A 19409-nucleotide genomic window follows, 5' to 3' on the forward strand; every position below is an offset into this window, starting at 1 on the left:
ATGACAGCTCCAGCCCATCTCTACCATCTTTTATACCATCTAATTCCATCATGGGGCAGGAGTTCATTCTAAAAACTCTCTCCAGTTACAACAACGAGGAGTCCTTGTGGCACCTTAGAGACTAACACATTTATTTGGGCATAAGCTTTTGTGGGCTAAAACCCACTACATCAGATGCATGGAGTGAAAAATAAAGTAAGCAGTATATATATTACAGCACATGAAAAGATGGTGTAAGTTGCCTTACCAAGTGGGGGGGGTTTCCATCTAAATTAGTGGGGCTTCAAAGCCACTTATATCTGGGAGGGGTACAATGTGGTGTGGGGGGCCATTATGGTACAGTGGCTAAATCACAGGACTGGGGCTTTAGGGTCCTGAGTACTAAACATAGGTCTGCCATTGTTTGATTATATGGCCTTGGGCAAGTTGCTTTTCCTTGAATCCTTTGTCTGTCTTGGCTAGTTAATTGTTAAACTCTTGGAGACAGTTCCTGCCCTTTACTGTGTCATTGCAACGCTTAGCACAATGGGGTCCTGATCTCGGGTCCTTTGGAGCATTTAGCAACCCCTGCTGAGCATAGTTTGAACCTTAATCCTCCACCACCAGGAGTTTGTATTTGCCAAATGCAAACCAAAAATCCCCCTTCACCTTTGTGACCTGTTAGGCTTTATCCTCCCCCAGCCCTACTTCCCTGGGAACACACCAACTGCAGCAAATACTCAAGCACTGGATGGATCTTAGCTCAACACTGTGACATTCCAATTTTTAAAACATTGCTGAGGCCAGTGGGATTGGCTTGTTGCGAAGAGGGGGAGGATTGAGAACTACCTCCTCCCCTGCACACGCACACAATGTGGTCCCTTTCAGCTGTGGCCAAAAACAATCTGCCTCTGTGCATTCAGCCACAACCACAACCCTCCACTCCCAGAAATGTCTGGGGTAGATAGGAAGTATGGACATATAATGGCATGGGGCAGGGGTGGCCAAACTGAACCTGAGAAGGATCCAGAATTTACCAATGTACATTGCCAAAGAGTCACAGTATTTCATCAGCAGCCCCACATCAGCTCTCTCCACCTGCTCCCAGCACCTCCTGCCCACCAGCAGCCCCACTGATCAGTGCCTCCCCCTCCCTCCTGATCAGCTGTCTCATGGAGTGCAGGAGGCTCTGGGGGGGAGGGGGGAGGAGCGAGGGCATGGCAGGATCAGGGGAGGGGGCGGGAAGGGGTGGAGTGGGGGCAGAGCCTGTGGCAGAGCTAGGGGTTGAGCAGTGATCATCCCCTGGCACATTGGAAAGTTGGCACCTGTAGCTCCAGCCCCAGAGTCAGTGCCTATACAAGGAGCGTCATATTAACTTCTGAAGAGCCACAGGTTGGCCACCCCTGGTGTGGGGGTTGGGGACAGAGAGAGATCCAATCAAACAGGGAAGGGAAGCGGAGAGGGAAACAGGAGAAAAGACCCGTGGTAAGAGAAGAGTAAGTGGGGTGTGCTGGTGGAGTTGAGGGCATTCTGGTTGGGGGGGGGGCTCTGTGCACGTGATGTATGTCTGCCAGGAAGCTCTGCTCAGATGAAGGCTATGTGATGTATTTTCTTAGAGGAGCTCATTTTCAGATGCATGCAAGTGTGTGTCAGATGTGTTTCTCCACAGGAAATGGCTTCTTGTTTTTAACCTGTTTTCCATCCTGGTTGACAGGCTGTATGGATGCAGCAGTGTCGCCAGCTTTTGTGAACTGATCATGAGTTTCATGATGTTTTGTGTTTGTTCCTGAAGCCCCAGCTCCAGAAGTCAAGAGACTAAGTGAAAATCTTGGCTCACTGTTTTTTAAAAAAGGAAGTTTCTAGTCCTCATGATTGGGAAGAAAAGCTGAAATCAAGAGCTCAAAAAGAATCTGACATTCTTTATTTTTATAATCTCAGGATTATTTGTTGGGGGACTCACTCAGGATTTTTGAGTCCTTGGGCTTGGCTTGACAGTACTGGCTGCTTGGCTTGCCCCAAATCATGGCTCACATGAGTGAGGGGAAGGATAATCCTGAGAAAGTCTAGGACTGAGGCTTAGTCTGCATGACACAGTTTTTGCCAGAATAGCTGTGTTGACTAGGAGTATGAAAAGGTCACACACATTTCAGTGGATGTAGCTATGCCATGCCAGTAAATCCCCTGCTGTAAATGCAACTGTACTGACAGAAGAGTGCCTTTGTCGGCATAGCTAAGGTCATTCGGGAAGCGGGGTAGCTATGCTGGCAGAATTCTTTTTGCCAGTATATGTTGTGTCTCCACTAGGAAGCTTTGCTTGCATAGCTATACTGGGAAAGGCTCTGTAGTGTAGACAAGCCCTAAGTCAGGAGACCTGGGTTCTCTTTGATGCTGGGCAAGTCAGCAGTGCAACTGGGTTTTTTGGGGTGCTCAACTTGAGATACCTGCAGCCTGATTTTCACAGGTGCTGAACACTTGCCACTGAGCTCAACTGGAGGGAAAAGCACTTCAGAAAATCAGACACAAACATCTCATGTTGAACACCCAAAAATTGGGGCACCCAGAGTCACTTTAGGCGGTAAACTGTGCCTCAGTTTTCCCCAAGGAAAAGCCTGGTTCTGAGACATGCAGAATACTCATAAACCCTGTTGATTTCAGAGAGAGTTGCAAGCACTCAGCACCTTACAGGATCAGATCTTTCAACTGATTTTAAAAATGGCAGAATTTGACTGTAATCAGTAAATGTCTGTCACTGTCAGTTTCTCCCTCAATGCAAAAAAAATTGGTATCCTGAGCCATCAAAAGGCATGGAGAGGTTAAGTTATAAGCATTATTTATATTACAGTAGCACCTAGGAGCTGCAGTCACAGACCAGAACCCCATTGTGCTTGGTGCTACACAAACACAGAACAAATAAACAATCCCTACCCACAAAGGGCTTACATGCAACATAGGGCACTTGTAGGCAATTGATGCTGGTTGTTTGTTTTCGTTTTGTGGGGGTGGGGGGAGGAGAGGTTGGCTGTTCGTTCCATCTGGCAATCGGTTCTCTAAATATCAATATTATCAGATAGCATGATTTTTATATAGGATTTCACTTCCGAGTCTGCCACAGATCCTGACAACTGCCCTCATTAGGCTCTAAGGAAGTAACAATAAGTATCTGAGCATTGTTTACTTTTTTCCCCAATCCAAACAACCGTAAAACTCAAAAGAAATAATTGAAAATGGAGGCAGATTGAGGAATTGAAATTCAGTTTAAAGTTTAAATTAGACCCTCCCAAGCCTGCTTGGAATTAATAAAAGACTTGCAGGGAAGGAATTTAAATACTGTATGTTCTTTGTCCAAATGATTATTTCTGGCTAATTTTCCCTTCTCAGAAAATGAACCATCCAAGGTATGTCCATAAAAATGTGCTTAATAATGAAGCCATCGCCCCCTCCCCAAAAGAGGGGGAAGAAGAAAAAGAGCAATCTGCAATTTTAATTTTGCACTCATCTAATATTTGATCAAAGAGCCAAGTGAAAGCTGGAAGGGAAGTTTCCATTATCTTGGCAAGACCTTAGTATTCCGACAGGGCTTCAGAAGTGGCATGGAGATAGTGAGCACAAAGCCAAGAGTAGGCTGAGGGTCAGCTTTATGCTTCTCAGTTCTCCCTGTGTTTATCTGGGAGGCACTAATGTTTGTTCTTTTTTTCATTCAACAGCTGGTTAGAACTATAGGCTTAGATCATTGGCAACTGTAGCGAGGTGAAGACTCACCAGCACAGCACCTCCTGCTCGTCAACTCAGGAATTAGCTCTTCCAGCCCAGAGTACCCTCTGCAGGCTGGTGTCTCATCTGCCACTGGACCCCAGTGCCCCTTTAGCTCAGGGTTCTGTCCCAGCAGAACCCCTACACTCTGGGTCTCCCCTCCCTGGGGAACTTCCAACCCTCTAAATCCAACTTGCCTCAGTAGCTACTGCCAGTCATCAACTAGCCCCTGCTCACTGGGGCAGACTGCAGTGTAATGGCCACTCATCACTGGCAAGGGGTTAGGACCAGCTACCTCTACCTATTCCCAGGCTGCCCCCTCTGCAGCCCCAGTACCTTTCTGGGCCTTTACCAAGGCCTGCAGCCTGGGGGTTTACCAGGCTAGAGCTCCCCAGCACTACTCTACTTAAGGTACCTTGCTCCCAAACAGCTATCCCTTCCTACTCCAGTACTAGAGTGAGACTCCTCCAGCTTCTGGCCCACAGCCCTCTTATAAAGGCCAGCTGTGGCTGCTTCCCCCAATCAGCTTAGCTGTTCCCAGTCACAGCCCTCTCCAGGGCTGCTTTTAACCCCTTCAGGGCCGGAACGGGGTAACCACCCCGCTACAGCAACAAATCTGTGGACGTTTAGCATTTCACACTGTGGCCACTTGGGATTTCAGGGAACAGCAGAGACAGAACCTCAGGCTCCAAAAGACACAGACATCTACCAAATAAGCTAAAGGAGAATCTCTGCTAGTTCCCATCCATATAGGGTTTACCACACATAGCTAAGTAGTTCTGATCTCATCCAATAGAGGGTAGTAGTGTGGATGGGCTAAATTCCAACTCAGGTAATGGCCGATTTCCATCTCCCTAAATCCCCCTATAGTTTTATCAGGAGAAATTCTTCTTCTTCTCCTCTCTTCCTTCAAGGGGTTGTATGTTTGTTTTTTCTGGCACACAATGGCAGCTGTGCTCCACCCAAGCAGTGAGTGCATTCCATTGATGAGTAAGTGATCACTGACACTCTGTAAAGAGCTTCATGATCCTTTGAGATGAAAAATCTCTAAATGGGAAGTTATAGCCCCAGATCCTCAGCTGTGGCCAAGGAGCTCACGGACAGTAGAAGTATATGGCTCAATAGTATTCATCACTGTCATGAATAGAGGGGGAACCTTTATGTATCCTTGGCAGCTGAACTGGATTACCTTACCTGTAAAGAGTTAAGCAGTTCAAATAACCTAGTTGGCACCTAACCAGAAGGACCAATGAGAAAAGAAGATACTTTCAAATCTGGTGGGGAAGGATTTGTTTGTTGTAGTGTGGGTTGTTCCCTCTCTGGATGGAGGGAGAAGCCAAGCAGGTATAATATCTCCTGAAAATATACCTGGAATAATCCATCTAAAACCACAGAAACTGTGAGTAGGGCAAGGAAATGCATTAGGTTATCTTTTGTTTTGGCTTGTGAATTTTCCTATACTACAGAGTAGTTTCATTCCTCTTTTTGTAACTGTGAAGCTGAGCCCAGAGGGGAATCATCTGTGTTTTAAAATCTTTATTACCCTGTAAAGTTACCTTCCATCCTGATTTTGTGATTTTTACTTTTTTCTTTATAAATAAAATTCTTCTTTTAAGAACCTGATTGATTTCAGTGTCCTGAAGACAAAGACTCCGGCCTGTGCTCACATTGCTAAGGCAACTGCTTAGTAGTTTTATTCTCAAGCCTCCCCAGGAAAAGGGGTGAAGGGCCTTAGGTTATTTTGTGGGAGAGGGATTCCAAGTGACCCTTCCCTGTAAATCACTTGGTGGTGGCAGCAATAGTAGGCTAAGGAATTAGTGCCTTAGAGAAGTTTTAACCTAAGCTGGTAAAATATGAGCTTAGGGGGTCTTTCATTGGGTCTCCCCATCATACCCCAGAGTGGTGGGGGAAACCCTGACAATCACCATATATTTTTGAAAGGTTACTAAGCCCTATTTAGGGCTTATGTCCTGCCCTCCATTCCTGCATCTGATTGGTCTGACCCAAAGGTGGAGATAATTAGCCTGAGGTATTGTGAGGCTCTGAGCTCCCTCTTTCCCCAGGAACAGTCACAAGGGTAAGATCTCTCACTCTGACTCAACCATGGGCTGCCTATCTTTTCCCTTTGCAAAGGGCTTTCTTTTCCCTTTTTCTGCCATGTTCTCTCTCTTAACCTTTCTTTTCAAATGCTCTTTTCTTAACCTAACTTTATATTTAATATTTTAAATGCTTTTCTATTAACCTACCTTTTATATTTTTACCATGTGCTTACTAAACAGTCTTCACTTTATAAAATTCTCTTTTTTCTGCTATGTGCTCTTTTTTAGCAAACTTTATATTTTATAAACCTTTTACATTTTAATTTTTTTATCCATTAATAACATGCCAAACTAGTCCTTTAAAATCATCTCTCCTTACTAAATATAACCAAACAGTCTTTTTTCTGTTTAATAATCTCTTTCCTCTAAACCTAACCAAAGCTTTATTTTTTTAATCTTTAAGCTCTTACTCTCTATTCTTTCAATCTTTTTCTCTAAACAATCAACCAAACATATCAAAGCACAAGCACACAACAATCCCACTATTCAAACAAAAAAAATAATTCAAAATGGCCAATGGTGCCAAACCTCAACACCAATGGAAACAGGAATGGAGGGTGGGACATAAGCCCTAAATAGACTGATTAATTCTATCGAGCCATATACTACTGACAGTGCATCTCAAGGGCGTTTTAAGTTGCCCTTTCCCATGGTCCCACCCTCTCTGCCAGCTACAGGGAGAAGGGATGCTTCAGAAGCAATGATGCCTACTCTAGATCACCCAAAGAGCCTGTAGCAAAGCAGTTTTGCCCCTTTAAAGGCCTGCAGAGCCAAGGAGCAGCATGCCCTGGCCTAAGGAGAAGCTCAGCAGGTAGATACGGGGAATCAGCAGCTCCAGCTAAGTGGCAGCTAGTGATTGATCCTGAGTACCAGCTGGAAGATATAAGAGAGGAACCCAGCTCTGCTCTTACAACAGAGACAAACGCTTCCTGAGCAGCAGCAGAAGATAATGATGACAATGAACTGATGACTACAACAAGGTATGTATGCTGGCTGGCCCAGGCTGCCCTGCTACAGACCCCCTACAGAATTGATTAGACTGTGTGATGACCTGCTCCCGCTTTGGTGAACATCTGACAGGTATGCACACATGCAGTGGGTGATTTGCTCTCTAGTACCATTGCAGTCATCATCCAGTGTTCACCCCTTGTCTCTTTTAGAGTTAAAAGTTTACAGTCTTTTCTCCCCAGGAACTGACAAGACCAAAGCTATGCTCTAGGGTGATATAATTCTTATAGATTCATAGATACTAAGGTCAGAAGGGACCATTATGATCATCTAGTCTGACCTCCTGCACAACGCAGGTCACAGAATCTCACCCACTCACTCCTGTGAAAAACCTCACCTATGTCTGAGCTATTGAAGTCCTCAAATTGTTTAAAGACTTCAAGGAGCAGAGAATCCTGCAGCAAGTGACCTGTGCCCCATGCTACAGAAGAAGGCGAAAAACCTCCAGGGCCTCTTCCAATCTGCCCTGGAGGAAAATTCCTTCCCCACCCCAAATATGGCGATCAGCTAAATCCTGAGCATATGGGCAAGATTCACCAGCCAGATACTACAGAAAATTCTTTCCTGGGTAACTCGGATCCCACCCATCTAATATCCCATCACAGGCCATTAGGCCTATTTACCATGAATATTTAAAGATCATTAATTACCAAAATCACGTTATCCCATCATACCATCTCCTCCATAAACTTATCGAGTTTAATCTTAAAGCCAGATAGATCTTTTCCCCCACTGCTTCCCTTGGAAGAATATTCCAAAACTTCACTCCTCTGACAATTAGAAACCTTCGTCTAATTTCAAGTCTAAACTTCCTGGTGCCCACTTTATATCCATTTGTTCTCAGTACCAATGTGAACACAAGCTTAAATTCCTCTCCCTCTCCGATATTTATCCCTCTCCTTATGCATCCGAAGACCACATTAGCTTTTTTCACAGCCATATCACATTGGCAGCTCATAGTCCTCCTATGATCAACCAATACTCTGAGGTCCTTCTCCTCCTCCATTACTTCTAATTAATGGTTCCCCAGCTTATAACTAAAATTCTTGTTGTTAATCCCTAAATGCATAACCTTACACTTCACTTTAAATTTCATCCTATTACTATTACTCCAGTTTACAAGGTCATTCAGATCCTCCTATATGATATCCCGGTCCTTCTCTAAATTGGCAATACCTCCCAGCTTTGTATCATCCGCAAATTTTATTAGCACACTCCCACTTTTTGTGCCGAGGTCAGTAATAAAAAGATTGGTCCCAAAACTGATCCTTGAAGAATTCCTCTGGTAACCTCCCTCCAGCCTCACAAAAAGAAAAGGAGTACTTGTGGCACCTTAGAGACTAACAAATTTATTAGAGCATAAGCTTTCGTGAGCTACAGCTCACTTCATCGGATGCATTTGATGAAGTGAGCTGTAGCTCACGAAAGCTTATGCTCTAATAAATTTGTTAGTCTCTAAGGTGCCACAAGTACTCCTTTTTCTTTTTGCGAATACAGACTAACACGGCTGCTACTCTGAATCCAGCCTCACAGTTCACCTTTCAGTAGGACCCGCTGTAGTCTCCCCTTTAACCAATTCCTTATCCACCTTTCAATGTTCATATTGATCCCAATGTTTTCCAATTTAACTAATAATTCCCCATGTGGGACAGTATGAAATGCCGTACTGAAATCTAGGTAAATTAGACCCACTGCATTTCCTTTCTCTAAAAAATCTGTTACTTTTTCAAAGAAGGAGATTAGGTTGCTTTGGCACAATCTACCTTTTGTAAAACCATGTTGTATTTTGTCCCATTTACCATTGACCTCATTGTCCTTAACTACTTTCTCCTTCAAAATTTTTTCCAAGACCTTGCATACTACAGATGTCAAACTAACTGGCCTGTAGTTACCCAGATCACTTTTTTTTCCTTTCTTAAAAATAGGAACTATATTAGCAATTCTCCAATCATTCGGTACTATTCCTGAGTTTACAGATTCATTAAAAATTCTTGCTAATGGGCTTGCAATTTCGGGTGCCAATTCCTTTAATATTCTTGGATGAAGATTATCTGGGCCCCCCAATTTAGTCCCATTAAGCTGTTCGAGTTTCGCTTCTACCTCAGATATGGTAATATCTACCTCCATATCCTCATTCCCATTTGTCATGCTACCATTATCCCTAAGATCCTCTTTAGCCTTATTAAAGACTGAGGCAAAGTATTTGTCTAGATATTGGGCCATGCCTAGATAATCCTTGACCTCCACTCCATCCTCAGTGTTTAGCGGTCCCACTTCTTCTTTCTTTGTTTTCTTCTTATTTATATGGCTATAGTACCTTTTACTATTGGTTTTAATTCCCTTTGCAAGGTCCAACTCTACTTGACTTTTAGCCTGTCTCACTTTATCCCTACATCTTCTGACCTCAATAAGGTAGCTTTCCTTGCTGATCCTTCCCATCTTCCACTCCCTGTATGCTTTCTGCTTTTTCTTAATCACCTCTCTGAGATGCTTGCTCATCCAGCTTGGTCTACAACTCCTGCCTATGAATTTTTTCCGCTTTCTTGGGATGCAGGCTTCCGATAGCTTCTGCAGCTTTGATTTAAAGTAATCCCAGGCGTCCTTTACCTTTAGATCCATAAGTTCTTCAGTCCAATCCACTTCCCTAACTAATTTCCTTAATTTTTGAAAGTCAGCCCTTTTGAAATCAAAAACCCTAGTTGCAGATTTATTTTTGTTAATCCTTTAGTTCAGTTTGAACTGAATTAGCTCATGATCACTTGAACCAAGATTATCCCTTACAACCATTCCTTCTATGAGGTCCTTGCTACTCAGCAAAACCAAATCTAAAATGGCATCCCCTCTAGTCGATTCAGCAACTACTTGATGAAGGAATCCCTCAGCTATTGCATCTAGGAAAATCTGAGCCCTATTATTATTACTAGCACTCGTCCTCCAGTCTATATCTGGAAAGTTAAAGTCTCCTATGATCACGCAGTTTCCATTAGTATTTACTTCATTAAAAACATTAAAAAGAGTTCTATCCAAATCCAAATTAGATCCCGGCGATCTATAGCACAACCCAAGCACTATCCCAAGGGAGGCTCTAGTAGTTTTCTTCCCCAGTGTAATTTTTGCCCAGACGGACTCTGTCTTATCCATTCCATTACTTCTTATTTCTTTACATTCTACCTCATCATTGATATACAATGCTACTCCACCACCTTTACCTTTATTTCTGTCTTTCCTAAACAGCACATACCCTTCAATACCTGTAGTCCAGTCATGACTACTATTCCACCATGTTTCTGTTATCCCTATAATATCTGGTTTCACTTCCTGCACAGTAGTTCTAGTTCCTCCATTTTGTTACCTAGGCTCCTCACATTGATGTACAAACTTCTTAATTTTTGCTGTTTGGCCTCATTCACATTCTGTACCCTATTAGGCATGGTCATTCTACAGCCAGTATAACATATTAGACTGGTATCCACGCTACCCTTCCTCCTTATATACATTCTCCTACCCATGGCTATATCCTTTGTTACTTCATTTTCTTCCCTCTCAATGCTAAAATCCGGAGTGGAGATTACCTGGACATCTCCCAACCATCTCCCCCAAATTATTAGGTAGTGTCACTTGGAGAAGCAATAGTAAGGTATCTAAATAAACTAGTAGCACGTCAGGTTTAGACTTGCAGTTAGTGAAAACAAAGTTTTCTTATCTATTACACCAAGAACAAACCTAATCTAACATGGAATGGGAGGCATTAAAGAAACAGTTTTATACACAAAAGCCACACCACTTATCCTGTCTGTGTTAATGCATCCTGAGCTTCTGAATCATTTACAAATATATAAACACACTGGGCCATGACTGCCTGTCAAGCTTTCTTCCCCACTCTGAACGCTAGGGTACAGATGTGGGGACCTGCATGAAAACCTCCTAAATTTACTTTTACCAGCTTAGGTTAAAACTTCCCCAAGGTAAAAACTATTTTACTCTTTGCCCTTGGACTTTCACTGCCACAACCAAACATCTATTATTATTACTACTACTACTACTACTATTAGGAAAGAGTTCATTCGGAAATGTCTTCCCCCCCCCCCCCCGCCCAAATCCTCCCAAATCTTGCCCCCTTTTTTCTGGGGAAGGTTTGATAAAAATCCTCACCAATTTACATAGGTGACCACAGACCCAAACCCTTGGATCTTAAGAACAATGAAAAAAGCATTGTTTCTTAAAAGAAGAATTTTAATAGAAGAAAAAGTAAAAAAGAATCACCTCTGTAAAATCAGGATGGTAAATACCTTACAGGGTAATTAGATTCAAAACATAGAGAATCCCTCTAGGCAAAACCTTAAGTTACAAAAAGACATAAAAACAGGAATATCCCATTCCATTCAGCACAGCTTATTTCCTCAGCCATTTAAACAGAATCTAATGCATATCTAGCTAGATTACTTACTAAGTTCTAAGACTCCATTCCTGTTCTGTCCCTGGCAAAAGCATCACACAGACAGACCCAGACCCTTTGTTTCTCCCCCCTCTAGCTTTGAAAGTATCTTGTCTCCTCATTGGTCATTGTGGTCAGGTGCCAGTGAGGTTATCCTAGCTTCTTAACCCTTTACAGGTGAAAGGGTTTTTCCTCTGGCCAGAAGGGATTTTAAAGGTGTTTACCCTTCCCTTAATATTGATAGGTTTCAGAGTAGCAGCTGTGTTAGTCTGTATTCGCAAAAAGAAAAGGAGTACTTGTGGCACCTTAGAGACTAACAAATTTATTTGCGCATAAGCTTTCGTGAGCTACAGCTCACTTCATCGGAATGCATCCAATGAAGTGAGCTGTAGCTCACGAAAGCTTATGCGCAAATAAATTTGTTAGTCTCTAAAGTGCCACAAGTACTCCTTTTTCTTTTTTGCGTAATATTTATGACACTGCCCATGTCTGATGTTGCCTCTGAGCACCAGGCCTTTGCTGCTGGGTAACTGGGATGGCTTTGGGACCATGCCTTACACAGAGGAATCTCTTTCCTCCAAAGCACCCCATGCTCTACCTGTGTTGGAGCTTCTGGGCCTCAGGATGCCAATCTGAGCTATCTTCCAATTCCCTCCTCAGAGACAACACTTCTTTAGGTAGCCCTCTCTCTGCAGGCAAGTGTAGCCAGACCCTCTGTCTGACCCCCTGTAATGGCTTTCTCTGTCACCATTCCCAGATCTCCCTCTTGGAGATCCACTCTGTCTCCAACTGTTACCTTGACCAACCCCTTAGGCTCCACCCCTTTGGTGATGTCACCAGCCTCAGAAGTTCCTTCACAGGCTGGCTTTACACCAATGTGGAACAAAGCAACTGCAGCCCAGGGGCTGGGCTATCTTTACGGAGCAGCAGGGGATTGCTCCACTCACTGACTGCCCCAGGGCCAGTCCCAGAACCTGGCCTAGGACAAGAAAAATAATATGCCGAGGATGAGGAGAATGGGGGGCACCAGAATGAGCGAGCAAAGACAACACTGGGTCTGTGGAGAGCAAAGGAACGAGGGAAGGCAGGAAGCATATTCTTCCAGCTACTTCAAACGGCAGGCTGAGAATCAAGCCCTTGCCAGGAGTGGATCCATGCCAGCCATATGCCCACAAGGATGAGTTGTTGCTGACTTCAAGCTCCATAGCCTTTTTTGATAGACTGGGTCGGAGACACCATAAATCCTGCTCGCTCACGAGGCACAAAGATAAAACCCTTTGGATGTACACTGGAGATGGGTCTGGCTGAGGAGTGAGCCACTGTAATGTTCCCCTGCTGTTATCTAGATCGGTGATCTGCTAGGTCACTCCAATCCCCGACGCTGGGAGTCAGCCTTACCCTGCTCTGCTGTGAGAATCCCCACTTCTGGCTGTTCACGCACAGCCTCTAGCATGTAAGCTGCTCCTTGAATTGTGCAAGCAAATGACACTAGCCAATATTTCCAGTCCCAGACACAACCCTAGGAACCTGTCTTGCAGTGTCCAGTTATGCCCGATGGACACTGCAACCTTATGAGTTCATCAATTTAACAATGAAATTGATATGTACCAGGCTTGTTATTCCAAGGCGAGTTTCTGATGCACTTCAAACCAAATACACTGCTTCACGTAGCATAAACAAACAAATGTATTTTTTTACAAAAGATAGATTTTAAGTGATTATAAGTCAAAGCACAACAAGTCAGATTTGGTCAAATGAAAAAGGCAAAACGCATTCTAAGCTGATCTTAACGCTTTCAGTGCAATTACAAACTTAGATGCTTCTCACCACAGGCTGCCTGTTTGCCCTTCAGCCAGGCTTTCCCCTTTGATCAGTGCTTCAGTTGCTTGGTGGTGATGTCTGTAGATAGAGGTGTAAAAGAAAGGAAGAGCATGGCTAACATCTCTCCCTTTTGTCATGTTCTTTCTTCCCTCTTGGCTTTGCCCCGCCCTTCAGCGTCAGGTGAGCATTACCTCATCGTAGTCCCCAACTGACCAAGGGAAGGGGGGTGACTCACTCGAGAGTCGAATAGATCCTTTCTTGCTGCCTAGGCCAACGTCCTTTGTTCCTCTGAGGCTGGGCTGGGTTTGTCCCATACATGCCCTGATGAGGTGTGAACTGCCCCTCTATTCTTGTAGAGTTTTGGCTGGGCCTGTTTTAAGCCATGAGGACACATTTTTAGCCTCATAACTATATACATGAAATTATAACCTATAACATTACAATAACAACAATGTTCAGTGCATCATGAGACTTCTGAAGACACCCAACATGACAAACTTTGCATTGGATACCACACAATCATATTATAAGGATGAGGGGTGCAGGGTGTTCCCTGAGGTACAAGGCGACACACCTGCCCCCTTAGTCAGTGATTAACCCTCTTGCAGTAAACTATCTCAAAGGCAGTTTGTGTTATAGTTCTCTTGGCATCCAGCCATTAAGGCCATGAGGCAGTGTGCCTCAATTTCCCCCCTCACCCAGCAAACCAGGTTTGTTATGGCAGGTTTCAGAGTAGCAGCCGTGTTAGTCTGTATTTGCAAAAAGAAAAGGAGTACTTTTGGCACCTTAGAGACTAACAAATTTATTAGAGCATAAGCTTTCGTGAGCTACAGCTCACTTCATCGGAGTTTTGTTATGGTTTCTCCACTGTGGTAAGCTTTAAGCCTATTTACAGGTATTCATTGAAAAGTAGCATTATTGTAAGTTTTGACATCTGTGTCAAAATTCTTATCCCCAAAACTTAACATTAATACCAAAATTTTTTATTGCAAATGGATGTTGTGATACATCATGGCCAGAGGGCAGCAGGAGAGTGTTAGAAGGGAGTCTTAGTCCCTGTAGAGGGAAGAAAGTTTGCTATAGATTAATTAAAGCACCTGAAGCCAGTCACATGATAAAGCCCCCCTGCTTCAATCAGACAAGAGGAGGAGTTGAAACAGAGTGGATTGGTGTTAGAGCAGAGCAGGGAGGGAAGCAGAGGAGAGTTTGGAGATGTGCTGTGGTGGGCTAAGAAGACCTCAAGACCCTAGGTAAAGAGACACCTGGTTTGTGCACAGGGAGGGCAGGAAGCCCCACAAGCTGAAGGGCAGGAGAGGGAAGTAGCCCAGGGGAAGGAACTGCTAGTTCAAGTGGTTTACTGCTAACCCTGGGACCCGGAGTAGAGGGCAGGCCCGGGTCCCTCCGTCTCCCAAACTAGTGGGGCAGTTAATACCCCAGTTTAGAGGCAAGAAACAGTGCCCTGAGCCCCCCTCCAAGAAGAGAAAGTGTGAGATCCATCATAGTAGTGCTGGCAATTTGGCACACGTGATGTCAGCAGTTGGATCTACGCACTGGGGACTTAAACCAGGGTTAGTCAAAACCCTCCCTTCCCTAAGATGGACAATGTGGTCAAGGCCCTAATACAAGCCACCGCAGCCCAGCAGTAGGCTACCCAGGTCCAAGAACCACCCAACAGGAGGCGACTCGGATGCAGCAGGAGACTAATCCTCTGTTGATGAGTCAGGCTGCCCAGGACAGAGCCCTGCTGCAAGAGCTGGTGAACCAGTTGAAGGCCCTGATGGAGCTGAACCACAACTGCGATGGGACCCGGACCATATGGGCCAGCCACTGTCTACAGAAAATGACACGGGAGGATGATGTGGAGGCATACCTCCTGGCTTTTGAAAGAGCAGCCCTTCGGGAGGCCTGGCCCTGAGATCAGTGGTCTGGTATCCTCATCCCGTTCCTGTGGGGGAAAACCCACTATGATATGGCCACGGAGACTGCAGCAGATTACCCCAAGCTGAAGGCAGAGATCCTGGCCAGATCCGGAGTAACCACGGCGTTGCGAGCCCAGAGGTTCCATGAGTGGCAGTATACAGAGGACAAGACACCCCAATCGCAATTGTTTGACCTGATCCACCTCACCTGGAAATGGCTGTGCCCTGAGGCCCTCAGCTCTGAGAAGATGATGGAGCTCCTGGTACTGGACAGGTATATGAGGGGGCTACCACCAGGCCTCCTGGCTTGGCTTGACCAGAATGAACTCTCCACCTATGATGAGTTGGTCTCCCGCGTGGAAAGACAGCTGGCAGCCCGCGAACTGTTCCAGACCCCAGGAGGTGAGACACGGCAAACCAGGAAGCCAGTCTCAAACTCAAGACTCTGGACTGTTGAGAACTCCAGGGGAACCATAACTGGGAGGAAAGACACCAAGGAATGGCCTGAGGCCAAGAAGGGACCTGGGCATTTGGGAAGAGAGGGCTGGTTGGAACGGCCAAATAGCCCCAGGCAGAGGGTGGTAACCGGAATAAGTGGGCGGTGTTACGAGTGTGGGGAATTAGGGCATATAGCAGCCCAATGCCCCAACAGGGAAGAGCCTATGCAATGTAATCTGGGGGATCAGAGAGAGCAATGTGGCCTAATCTGCCTGGTAGGGGTCGCAATGACCTCGCATGGGTAAACAAGATCAGAAAAATGAATGGTATTGAGACCATAGCATTAATAGATTTCACGAGTGCTGTCATTCTGGCCTCGTGGAATTTGGTGGGTCAAGACCAATTAATCCAGGCCAAAAACACAGGGCTAACGTGCATTCATGGCACCGTAAATTTCTATCCCACAATCCGGTATGGATTGAGATCCAAGGGAATACTACCAGGGTGACTGCAGGGGCGGTCCCCAGGCTCCCATACCCTGTCTTAATTGGTAGGGACTTCCCCAGGTTTGAGAGCTTACTCCCCTCAATAGAGCCAGGGAGGGTAGCAACCCCTGGGTTGAGATGGAGGCACCTACAGATAGCCTCACCCCAATGTTTGCCGAATTTTCCCCAGAGTTATTCTCATCCCCTGGAAAACCCCGAAAGTCTAGGCGGGAAAGGAGGGTAGATAAAAGATTGGGGACAAAAATTCTAGCAGAGAACCAGAAAACCTCCCTTGTTGGTAGGTGAACCCATTCAGGAGGCCAGGAGATAATTCAGGCCAGTGAGGACTCAGAGGCGGTTCCTAGCCCAAGTAGGGGCAACCCAGGGAGCCGAGTAGAAATAGGTCACCTGGAATTAGGTCAGATTGGTACCGCACATGAGAATTTCGGGCAGGACCAAGCTAATGACCCGCTATATGCAAATGTAAGGGAGGAGGTAGTGGAAGTAAATGGCATACCCATGGAAGGAAAGACCAAAGGAAAAAAAAGTGATCCGGGTAACTACAGGCCAGTTAGTTTGACATCTGTAGTATGCAAGGTCCTTGAAAAACTTTTGAAGGAGAAATTAGTTAAGGACATTGAAGTCAATGGTAAATGGGACAAAATACAACATGGTTTTACAAAAGGTAGATCGTGCCAAACCAACCTAATCTCCTTTTTTGAAAAAGTAACAGATTTTTTAGATAAAGGAAATGCAGTGGATCTAATTTACCTAGATTTCAGTAAGGCATTTGATACCGTGCCACATGGGGAATTATTAGTTAAATTGGAGAAGATGGGGATCAATATGAACATCAAAAGGTGGATAAGGAATTGGTTAAAGGGGAGACTGCAACGGGTCCTACTGAAAGGCGAACTGTCAGGTTGGAGGGAGGTTACCAGTGGAGTTCCTCAGGGATCGGTTTTGGGACCAATCTTATTTAATCTTTTTATTACTGACCTTGGCACAAAAAGTGGGAGTGTGCTAATAAAGTTTGCAGATGATACAAAGCTGGGAGGTATTGCCAATTCGGAGAAGGATCGGGATATTATACAGGAGGATCTGGATTACCTTGTAAACTGGAGTAATAGTAATAGGATGAAATTTAATAGTGAGAAGTGTAAGGTTATGCATTTAGGGATTAATAACAAGAATTTTAGTTATAAGTTTTGGACGCATCAATTAGAAGTAACAGAAGAGGAGAAGGACCTTGGAGTATTGGTTGATCATAGGATGACTATGAGCTGCCAATGTGATATGGCTGTGAAAAAAGCTAATGCGGTTTTGGGATGCATCAGGAGAGGCATTTCCAGTAGGGATAAGGAGGTTTTAGTACCATTATACAAGGCACTGGTGAGACCTCACCTAGAATACTGTGTGCAATTCTGGTCTCCCATGTTTAAAAAGGATGAATTCAAACTGGAGCAGGTACAGAGAAGGGCTACTAGGATGATCCGAGGAATGGAAAACTTGTCTTATGAAAGGAGACTTAAGGAGCTTGGCTTGTTTAGCCTAACAAAAAGAAGGTTGAGGGGAGATATGATTGCTCTCTATAAATATATCAGAGGGATAAATACAGGAGAGGGAGAGGAATTATTTCAGCTCAGCACCAATGTGGACACAAGAACAAATGGGTATAAACTGGCCACCAGGAAGTTTAGACTTGAAATCAGACGAAGGTTTTTAACCATCAGAGGAGTGAAGTTTTGGAATAGCCTTCCAAGGGAAGCAGTGGGGGCAAAAGATCTATCTGGTTTTAAGATTCTACTCGATAAGTTTATGGAGGAGATGGTATGATGGGATAATGGGATTTTGGTAAGTAATTGATCTTTAAATATTCAGGGTAAATAGGCCAAATCCCCTGAGATGGGATATTAGATGGATGGGATCTGAGTTACCCAGGAAAGAATTTTCTGTAGTATCTGGCTGGTGAATCTTGCCCATATGCTCAGGGTTTAGCTGATTGCCATATTTGGGGTCGGGAAGGAATTTTCCTCCAGGGCAGATTGGAGAGGCCCTGGAGGTTTTTCGCCTTCCTCTGTAGTATGGGGCATGGTTGACTTGAGGGAGGCTTCTCTGCTCCTTGAAGTATTTGAACCATGATTTAAGGACTTCAATAGCTCAGACATGGGTGAGGTTTTTCATAGGAGTGGGTGGGTGAGATTCTGTGGCCTGCGCTGTGCAGGAGGTCAGACTAGATGATCAGAATGGTCCCTTCTGACCTTAGTATCTATGAATCAAAGGCCCAAGGCCATATTATGTGCTCAAACGCGATCTGTTGTACAGGATAGCGGAAATACAAGGGGAAGAAGTAGAGCAACTCTTAGTCCCATGGAAACGTACAAGGGCAGTACTAGAGTTAGCTCACAGTCCTCTATTTGGGGGACATCTAGGAGTAGACAAGACACTGGATAGAGTCCTAAGAAGGTTTTATTGGCCAGAAATATGCGCAGAGATCCAGCGCTATTATGCCTCCTGCCCTGAATGGCAGTTGCATAGCCCCCGACCTCACTTGCGGGCCCCATTAGTACCTTTGCCTATTATTGAAGTCCCTTTCAAGAGGATAGCAATGGACATAGTGGGCCCACTGGAAAGATCAGCATGGGGCCACCGAAATGTACTAGTCATCTTTGACTACACCATGCGATATCCAGAAGCCATTCCTTTAAGAAACCCCACATCCAAGGCAATAGCAAAAGAACTACTCCAGGTTTTTGCCAGACTGGGCATCCCTAGGGAGCTCCTGACAGACCAAGGAACCCCTTTCATGTCAAAATTAAAGACCTCAGTCTACCATCCAAAAACAGATGGACTGGTTGAGCGGTTTAACTGTACCCTTAAAAGTATGATCCAGGTAGCTCAGGACAGAAAAGACTGGGATACCCTTCTACTGTATCTAATGTTTGCTATGCGGGAAGTCCCCCAGGCATCCACTGGTTTCTCTCTCTTTGAGCTACTATACGGACGCCATCCACATGGAATATTAGATATTGCCAAGGAAGATTGGGAAGAACAACTCAACACAGGAAAGAATGTCATTGAGCACATGAGAGAGAAGAGAGAGCGAATAACTCAAGTAACCCCTATAGTACGAGAACATTTGGAAAAAGCACAAGAGGCCCAGCGGACATATTACAACCGTCAGGCGAAAGTACCGAGATTTCAGCCAGGGCAATGGGTGATGGTGCTAGTGCCGACAGCAGAAAGCAAACTCCTAGCCATTTGGCATGGACCATATGAGATAGAGGAAACCATTGGGGAGGTGGACTATAAGATCAGACAACCAGACTGCTGAAGGCCAGAGCAAATCTACCACATCAACTTACTGAAGCCATGGCATGACCGAGAGACGTGCCTGGTCATTTGGGGAGCTCCACCCCAGACAGACGACCCACAGGGGCAGGTGAAGATATCTCCTGAATTAACTCCAGAACAA

This window comes from Dermochelys coriacea, chromosome 10, assembly GCF_009764565.3.
Source record: "Dermochelys coriacea isolate rDerCor1 chromosome 10, rDerCor1.pri.v4, whole genome shotgun sequence".
In the NCBI taxonomy this organism is placed as follows: domain Eukaryota; kingdom Metazoa; phylum Chordata; order Testudines; family Dermochelyidae; genus Dermochelys; species Dermochelys coriacea.